Source organism: Nicotiana tomentosiformis, chromosome 8, assembly GCF_000390325.3.
Source record: "Nicotiana tomentosiformis chromosome 8, ASM39032v3, whole genome shotgun sequence".
In the NCBI taxonomy this organism is placed as follows: domain Eukaryota; kingdom Viridiplantae; phylum Streptophyta; class Magnoliopsida; order Solanales; family Solanaceae; genus Nicotiana; species Nicotiana tomentosiformis.
Window position 1 is genome coordinate 94871883 of NC_090819.1, and position 9108 is coordinate 94880990.

Genomic DNA, 9108 nt, shown 5'->3' on the forward strand with positions numbered 1-9108 from the left:
GTCAATTACTCGACCACAACTTTTCCTTTTAAATTTATCTCCAAAAGCTTCAAATCTATTCACAAATAATTCGATACACTCAATACTAATCATAAGAATTAATTTCATATGAATTTATTAATTTTCCGGATAAAATTTAAAATTCATTAAAATATTCGACAGTGGGACCCACGTCTCAAATTTCGGAAAAAACTTACGAAATCCGAACACCCATTCCGAGACGAATCCAACCATATAAAAATTATCCAATTCCGATATCAAATGGACCTTCAAATCTTAAATTTTCTTTTTTGGAAGAATTAATAAAAATCTGATTTTTCTTCCATAAATTCACGGATTCATGATATAAATGAGTATGAAATCACAAAATATAATCAATATAGGATAAGGAACACTTACCCTAATGTTTTTCCGTGAAAATCGCCCAAAAATCGCCTCTTAAGGTTTAGGATTCGAAAAATTGAAGAATGAATGAAAAATCTCGTCTAAGTCCAAAGTTATCAGCTACGGATGGCGCATTTGCGACCTGAGCTTCGCAATTTGCGAAGCTCGTAAATGCGAGAACATTCACATTTCCGCTGCCTTCGCAAATACGAAGATTATGTCGCATTTGCGACAATTGGCCCTTTGCAATTGCTAAGATATACTCGCAATTGCGAGAACTGTTGGCCTAAGATTTCTTCGCAATTGCGATAAAAAACTCGCAATTGCCATACCTGCTTGGTTCGCATTTATGATGCATGATCTCGCAATTGTGAGATCAGAGGCCTGCAACAGGTTCAGTTATACCAGCAAAATTTTCCTAAGTTCAAAACATCTTGTGGCCTATCCGAAACTCACCCGAGCCCTCGGGGCTCCAAACCAAACATGCACACAAGTCTAAAAATATCATACGAACTTGCTCGTGCGATCAAATCACAAAAATAATACCTAAAACTATGGATTTAGCACCAAAACTCATGAATTCCTCAAGAACCTTTCAAAACTACTATCTTCTCAACTGGACGTCCGAATTACGTCAAATCAACTCTGATTTCTACCAAATTTCATAGACATGACTTATATATTATATTAAACCTGTCCCGGGCTCCGGAACCAAAATACGGGCCTGATACCAATGAGATCAAACATTAATCAATTTCTTTAAATCCATAGAATTTCAATCTTACAATTTTCATCAAAAATTCATTTCTCGAGCTAGGGACCTCGGAATTCGATTCCGGGCATATGCCAAAGTCCCATATTTTACTACGAACCTTCCGGGAATGTCGAAACACGGATCCGAGTTCGTTTACTCAAAATGTTGACCAAAGTCAACAAAAAATTAATTTTAAATCCCAAAAATTATTACTTCAAAAATTTCCACATAAAGGCTTTCCGGATTTACGCTCGGACTGTGCGCGCAAATCAATATGAATAAAAATAAGGTTTTTAAGGCTAATGGGCCCGGAATAGAGTCTTAATTCACAAGATGACCCTTTGGGTCATCACAATCTTTACCTCTAAAACAACCGTTCGTCCTCGAACGGACATAGAAAAGTACCTGAACTGGCGAACAAGTGGGGATATCTACTCCGCATGTCCGACTCAGACTCCCAAGTAGCTGCCTCAACAGGCTGACCTCTCCAGTGCACTTGAACTGAAAGGTAACTCTTTGACCTCAACTGACGAACCTGCTGGTCTATAATGGCTACCAGCTCCTCCCCATAAGTCAAATCCTTGTCTAATTGGACAGAACTGATATCTAACACGTGGGACGGGTCACTATAATATTTTTGGAACATAGACATATGGAATACCAGATGAATTGAGGATAACCCTAGAGGCAACGCAAGTCTATAAGCTACCTCCCCCACTCTCTCGAGGATCTCAAATGGCCCGATATACCTAGAGCTCAACTTGCCCTTCTTCCCAAATCTCATAACACCCTTCATGGGCGATACCCGAAGCAATATTCTTTCTCTAACCATGAATACAATATCACGAACTTTACGGTCGGCATAACTCTTTTGCCTAGACTGAGTTGTGCAAAGTCGATTCTGAATAATCTTGACCTTATCCAAGGTATCTTGTACCAAATCGGTACCCAATAACCGAGCCTCTCCCGGTTCAAACCAGCCAACTGGAGAACGGAATCACCTTCCGTATAATGCCTCATATGGAGCCATCTGAATGCTCGACCGGTAGCTATTATTATAAGCAAACTCTGCAAGTGGCAAGAAATGATCCCAAGAACCTCCAAAGTCTATAACACAAGCGCGAAGCATATCTTCCAATATCTGAATAGTGTGCTCTGTCTGTCCGTCTGTCTGTGGATGAAATGTTATACTCAACTACACCCACGTGCCTAACTCACGCTGTACAGCCCTCCAGAAATGTGAGGTAAACTGCATACCTCGATCTGAAATAATAGACACGGGCACCCCGTGAAGGCGGACAATCTCACGAATGTAAATTTCAGCTAACCTCTCTGAAGAATATGTAACTGCCACTGGAATGAAATGTGCTGACTGAATTTCTAATTTCTGAAGCAAACCACCAGGTCTCTGATGCTCGTACTTAACGTTGACAAATCAGACACAAAGCTACATATGCAACTATATCCTTTTTCATTCTCCTCCACCAATAATGTTGCCACAAATCTTGATACATTTTGGCGGTACCTGGATGAATAGAATACCTGGAACTGTGTGCTTCTTCAAGAATTAATTCACGAAGCCCATCCACATTAGGCACACAAATACGACCTTGCATTCGTAGAACCCCATATTCCCCCACAACAACCTGTTTGGCATCACTGTGACGTATCATGTTCTTAAGGACAAGTAAATGAGGATCATCATACTGCCTCTCTCTGATGTGCTCATATAAAGAAGACTGAGCGACTGTGCAAGCTAGACCCCGACTGGGTTCTGAAATATCTAACCTTACAAACTGATTAGCCAAAGTCTGAACATCCGCAGCTAATGGCCTCTCACCAACCGGAATATACGCAAGACTGCCCATACTCACAGCTAGGGGTGGCATGTGGGCCGGGCCCGGTCTTAAGTGGGCTTCGCGAGTCGGGTCCTAGGCGGGCCGGTCCTAAGCGGTCCCGGGCTTCGCGGGCTTCTCGTTGGAACCGGTCCGGGACCGGGACCACGAACTAGCGGTCCCATGTTAAGTGGGCCTGTCCCGGGCCTAAGCGGGCCCAAACGGTCCTAAGCGGGACCAAGTGGGCCCAACGAAAACTTTATATTTTTTAAATTATTTTTATACAAGTTAAAGAAAAAAAATGGTAATAAAAATATCTAAGGCAATTCCTAGTAAATTATATTATAGAATTGTCACCTAAATTTTTTAATTCAAATTTAAAGACAAAAATATTGTAAAAAGATATTCAAAGCATTACGTTATAATATATATACTATACTATACTATATATACATCTTCAGATTTGTACATTAATATTCGATTTATATACTATATATATATCTTTATATATATATATATATATATATATATATATATATATATATATATATATATATATATATATATATATATATACACACACACACACACACACACACATACTAAATATACATCTTACTATATTAAGATGTATATATAGTATATCGTAAGATGTATACTATCGAATATGGCTTATATACTATGTATATATATATAGTATATCGTAAGATGTATACTATCGAATATGGCTTATATACTATGTATATAGTAAGATGTATATATATATATATATATATATATATATATATATATATATATATATATATATAGAGAGAGAGAGAGAGAGAGAGAGAGTATAGTATATACTATATTATACTATATGTATAGCTTAAGGTATATAAAAAGACAAAAATATTGTAAAGAGATATTCAAAGCAATGCGTTATATTTTTATTATAGCATTAAAAAATTATGGCAATATCTTTCTTAGTATTCCTCCCCCCTATGGATTGAGCACAACAAGGTGCTAATACCACCATTGAGAAGAAAAAGAAACTAATCAAGATATGCCAAAATACAAGTTATATATTAATTTTACATGGTATCTCTTTCAAATTTCATAAATCCTTCAAGGTCCGGAAGAATTTTCGTTGGTGGTGGCGGAAATGAAGCTTGGTCATCACCGCTTCCAGGAGAAGCATCATCCTCCACAAGTTCAACTAGCATTTCTTCATAAGTTTCGTCTACCTCTGGTTGTGATTTAGCAAGTCCAAAATTTCTTCTTTCCGAACGGATCCAATCTCTGAAAAGTACTGATTTTTCCAAGCTCTCCCTCATAGACGCTCTATAATCACTGAGTTAAAGTCTTGCTTGACTGAAAGCGCTCTCTGATGCCACTGTTGAAGCTTGAATAGTTAAAATGTCTCGGGCCATCCTTGAAAGAATCGGAAATGTCTCGGGCCATCCTTAAAATGTCTCGGACCATCCTTAAATAAATAGCGCAAATATTATTCATATTCATGTTTATATTTATAAATATCACTCTTTAAGGTTGTGCGAGAAAAACCTTTATAAGTAGGATTATAAACTTTTCTAATATAATGCACAAAGTGAGGGTTAGAAGGAAAACTATAGGGTAAGCATATAACAGTAACTATTTTTGCCAATTCTTTCCGATCTTTATTTGGATCATAATATAAAATACCACCGGTAACAGTGTTACTTCCCGGTTGAAATTAATTTGACCCGGTACTAAGGTCAGCCTGACTAGGTGCACTTGTCCCCTCGGCCAAAACTTTTGCAATATGTGTCTAGTCAAACTCCCCTCCCCCCCTCCGACTTCCAACATATTTAAAAACTAACTCTTTGCCATAAGTTTTACAGTTAGCCCTATTTTTTTTCTCTTAGTCGAGTAAAAAATGGCTAAACAAGAGATGTTTCTGGCCGTTTAAAAGGTTGTCTAGAAAAAGTAGGGGCAGTAACGGGAGGGTCAGACGGGAGATCATTTGGATTATTATTAGTTGGGTTAATTTTAGGAGCAGGACTAGTGGGTGTATCGTCATCCGGTTGCGTTTCATCAAAATCTATTTCTTCATCATCATTTTCATCGATAGTTGGATTACCATAAAGAGCATTCATATATTCATGGTTTAATTATTCACCGGGTGCAATATTATGGTAAAATTGACTCTCGGTAAATTGTAATAAACTATTATCGCTATCAAGAATAGCAGGTGTAGGACGGGTAACAGGTTTCGGCCGGGGAGCCGGGGAAGTAGAAGAGGAACAGATTGGCCACTAGATTCACCACTCTTGGATTTTTCCTTATTTTTACTAAATATTTTTTTAGGGAATAAGCCATCTTAATTAATCAAGCAAAGTAAATAAAACAAACAAAACTATAATATTAAAACTTAAGAGTTGGAACGATTTTACCGAATTGACGAACAACTTATTGAAAAATAATTATCGTTGAAGACTTGAAGACTTGAAGACTTCAATTCACCAACTTCACAATTTTGCACAAATTGTAATAATTAAGTAAGCAATTATAGAAGAATATTAGAGAGAGATTGATGATTTTGTGAGAAAAATAAAAGAATGAGGGGGTATTTATAGTTGAAAATAGGGAAAAAGTATAATTATAAAAAGTTTGGGGTTAAAACAAAATTTAGGGGGTTAAATGGCTATTTTGCAAATAGCCAACGACTATTTTGGCAAACCAAACGGCTAGTTTTTAAATGGCCAAACGGTCAAACAATTTTTTAAAAAAAATTATCCATTGGGCCCGTTTAGGCCCGTTTAGGCCCGCTTGAACCGGCCCACTTCTGAGCCGGTCCCGGTCCTAAACGGTCCCGGTCTCGCGGGCCTCCCCTATGAGATCGGCCCACTACCCGGCACACTACCCCACGGTCCCGGTCATATCCGTTTAGGACCGTTTAGGCCCACCGCCCATGTGGGCTTACGGTCCTGGGCCGGTCCCCGTCCTAACCGGCCCACTAGCCACCCCTACTCACAGCCTTTCTACTCAAAGCATCGGCCACCACATTGGCCTTTCCGGGGTGATACAAAATGGTGATATCATAGTCTTTCAACAACTCCAACCATCTTCTCTGACTCAAATTAAGATCCTTTTGTTTGAACAAATATTGAAGGCTACAATGATCATTAAATACCTCACACGAGACACCGTAGAGGTAATGCCTCCAAATCATCAGCGCATGAACAATGCCTGCCAATTCTAAGTCATGAACAGGATAATTCTTCTCGTGAACTTTCAACTGCCGCGACGCATATGCAATTACCTTGCCATTTTGCATTAATACTGCACCAAGCCCAATGTGAGATGCATCACAATATACCGTATACCATCCTGAACCTGTAGGTAATACCAACACTGGCGCCGTAGTCAAAGCGGTCTTGAGCTTCTGAAAGCTCAACTCACACTCGTTCGAAAAGCTGTTTTAGGGACATCAGATGCCCTAATCTTCAACTGATGGTAACCAGGCCTCAAATCGATCTTTGAAAATACCTTGGCACCCTGAAACTGATCAAATAAGTCATAAATTCTTGGCAGCGGATATTTCTTTTTGATAGTGGCCTTGTTCAACTGCCGATAGTCTATACACATCCGCATAGAGCCATCTTTCTTCTTTACAAATAATACTGGTGCACCTCAGGGCGAGACACTGGGTCTAATGAATCCCTGATCAAGCAAGTCTTGTAACTGCTCTTTCAATTCTTTGAACTCTGGCGGGGCCATAAGGTATGGTGGAATAGAAATGGGTTGAGTGCCCGAAGCCAAATCAATACATAAGTCAATATCTCTATCGGGTGGCATCCCTGGCAAATCTGCGGGAAATACTTCTAGAAATTCACGAACAACTAGTACTGAGTCCATAGAAGGGACATCCGTACTGGGATCGCGAATATAAGCCAAATAGGCTAGACACCCTTTCTCTGCCATACGCCGAGCTTTCATATAAGAAATAACCTTGCTGGCAGAATGACCAGGTGTTTCTTTCTACTCTAACCGAGGTAACCCCAGCATATCTAGGGTCACTATCTTGGCATGACAATCCAATATAGCATAATAAGGGGACAGCCAATCCATACCCAAGATGACATCAAAATCTACCATATCAAGGAGTAGAAGATCCACACTAGTCTCAAGATTACCAATAGTAACCACACACAAATGATAGACATGATCTACTACAACAGAGTCTCCCACCGGTGTAGATACAAAAACAGAAGCACTCAGAGAATCACAAGGCACAACCAAATATGAAGCAAAATAGGAGGACACATAGGAATAAGTAGATCCTTGATCAAATATCACTAAGCATCTCTATGGCAAACTGGAATAATACCTATAATCACAGCATCAGATGACTCGGCCTCAGGCCTAGCTGGAAAAGCATATAATCGGGGCTAGGGCCCACCACTCTGAACTGCGCCTCTAGGACGGCCTCTAACTGGTTGGCCTCCTCCTCTAACGGTCTGACCTCCGCCTCTAATGGCCTAACCTCCACCTCTAATGGCCTGACCCCCTCTAGCTGGCTGAGCAAGCGGTGAAGTAACCGGTGCCGGTATGATGGCACGAGAATCTTGCTGAGATCCGTTACTCGCCAATCTAGGGCAATACCTCCTGATGTGACCAATGTTACCACACTCATAACACCCATCCTGATGCCGTGGCTGCTGAAGCAGAAGCTGACCCAAATGGGCCGGATAACCGATGTAGTAACTCTGGAGTGGTGATATACTGATAGGAGTTGAATGTACACTGAATACTGACTGCCCAGAGTAAGGCATAATAGGACCGTGACTCCCTGAAGCACCGGGAGATACATGAAGTGCTGAATAAAACAGTCTGGGAGGATGACCCCTACCAAAATTACCTCTGCCTCCAGACGAGGCACCACTGAAACCACCGAACTGACGAGGCCTCTTATCGGACCTCTGCCCTCTCTCCTGTGCAAGAACCATCTCGATCCTCTTTGCGACATTAGCAGCCGCCTGAAAAGAAATCTCACTTCCGGTCTCCTTGGCCATCTAAAGTCTGATAGGGTGAGTGAGTCCCTCAATAAACCTTCTCACTCTTTCTCCCTCTGTAGGTAGTAAAAGGAGAGCATGACGGGCCAAATCCACAAAACGGGACTCATACTGACTAACAGTCATACTGCCTTGCTGTAGACGCTCAAATTGCTTGCGGAATTCCTCTCTCGGTGTGATAGGGAGGAACTTTTCCAGAAATAGCTGAGAGAACTGCTCCCATGTAAGTGCAAGCCATCTGACTGGTCGGGTCAATGTATAATCTCTCCACCACCTCTTGGCGGAACCCGTCATATGAAATACAGTAAAATCAACCCTATTGGTCTCAACTATACACATGTTCCGCAGCACCTCATGGCAGTGTTCAAGATAATCATGTGGGTCCTTAGAAGGTGTACCACTGAAGTGAACTGGAAAGAGCTTGGTAAACTTATCCAGTCTCAGGCCTCAAAAGACATGGCAGGCCTATCACCGATCTGTGCCGCACAACTGGCTGAACTACCCCAATTGGCGGGGCTGCTGAAACCTGATTCTGGGGAGTCATCTGCTCCGGAGCGGGAGTAGTGGGAGTTTTGTGCTCCTCCCCCAGCCTGTGAGATGGCTGGTGCCACTGGAAATGTACCATTCTAGGCCACGCCCTCCATAAGACTTACCAAACGGACTAGAGCATCCTGAAGTACTAGAGTGGCTATGAATCCTTCCGGGACCTGAACTGGTCTAACTGGTACATTCTGAACTGGAACCTCCTCCTGAAGGTCCACCTGAGGTTCTTCGACAGGTGCAGCTTCTCGAGCTCTGGATTGAGCTCTACCTCGGCCTCTGCCTCGGCTTCTAGCACGACCTCGGCCTCGACCTCTACCCCTGGCCATAGTTGCCACCAGGGGTTCTGGTCCCTGCCCATCGGTAGAGGTATTACGTATTCTCACCATCTGCGAGAGAATAAGAGTAGAATGGTTCAATCATCAATGATAGAATAAAATCGCACGATAGAATAAGAAAGAAGTGATATTGTCCCTAAAGTTCATAGCCTCTGAGAGATAAGTATAGACGTCTCCATACCAATCTTTCAGACTCTACTAAGCTTGCTCGTGACTCGTGA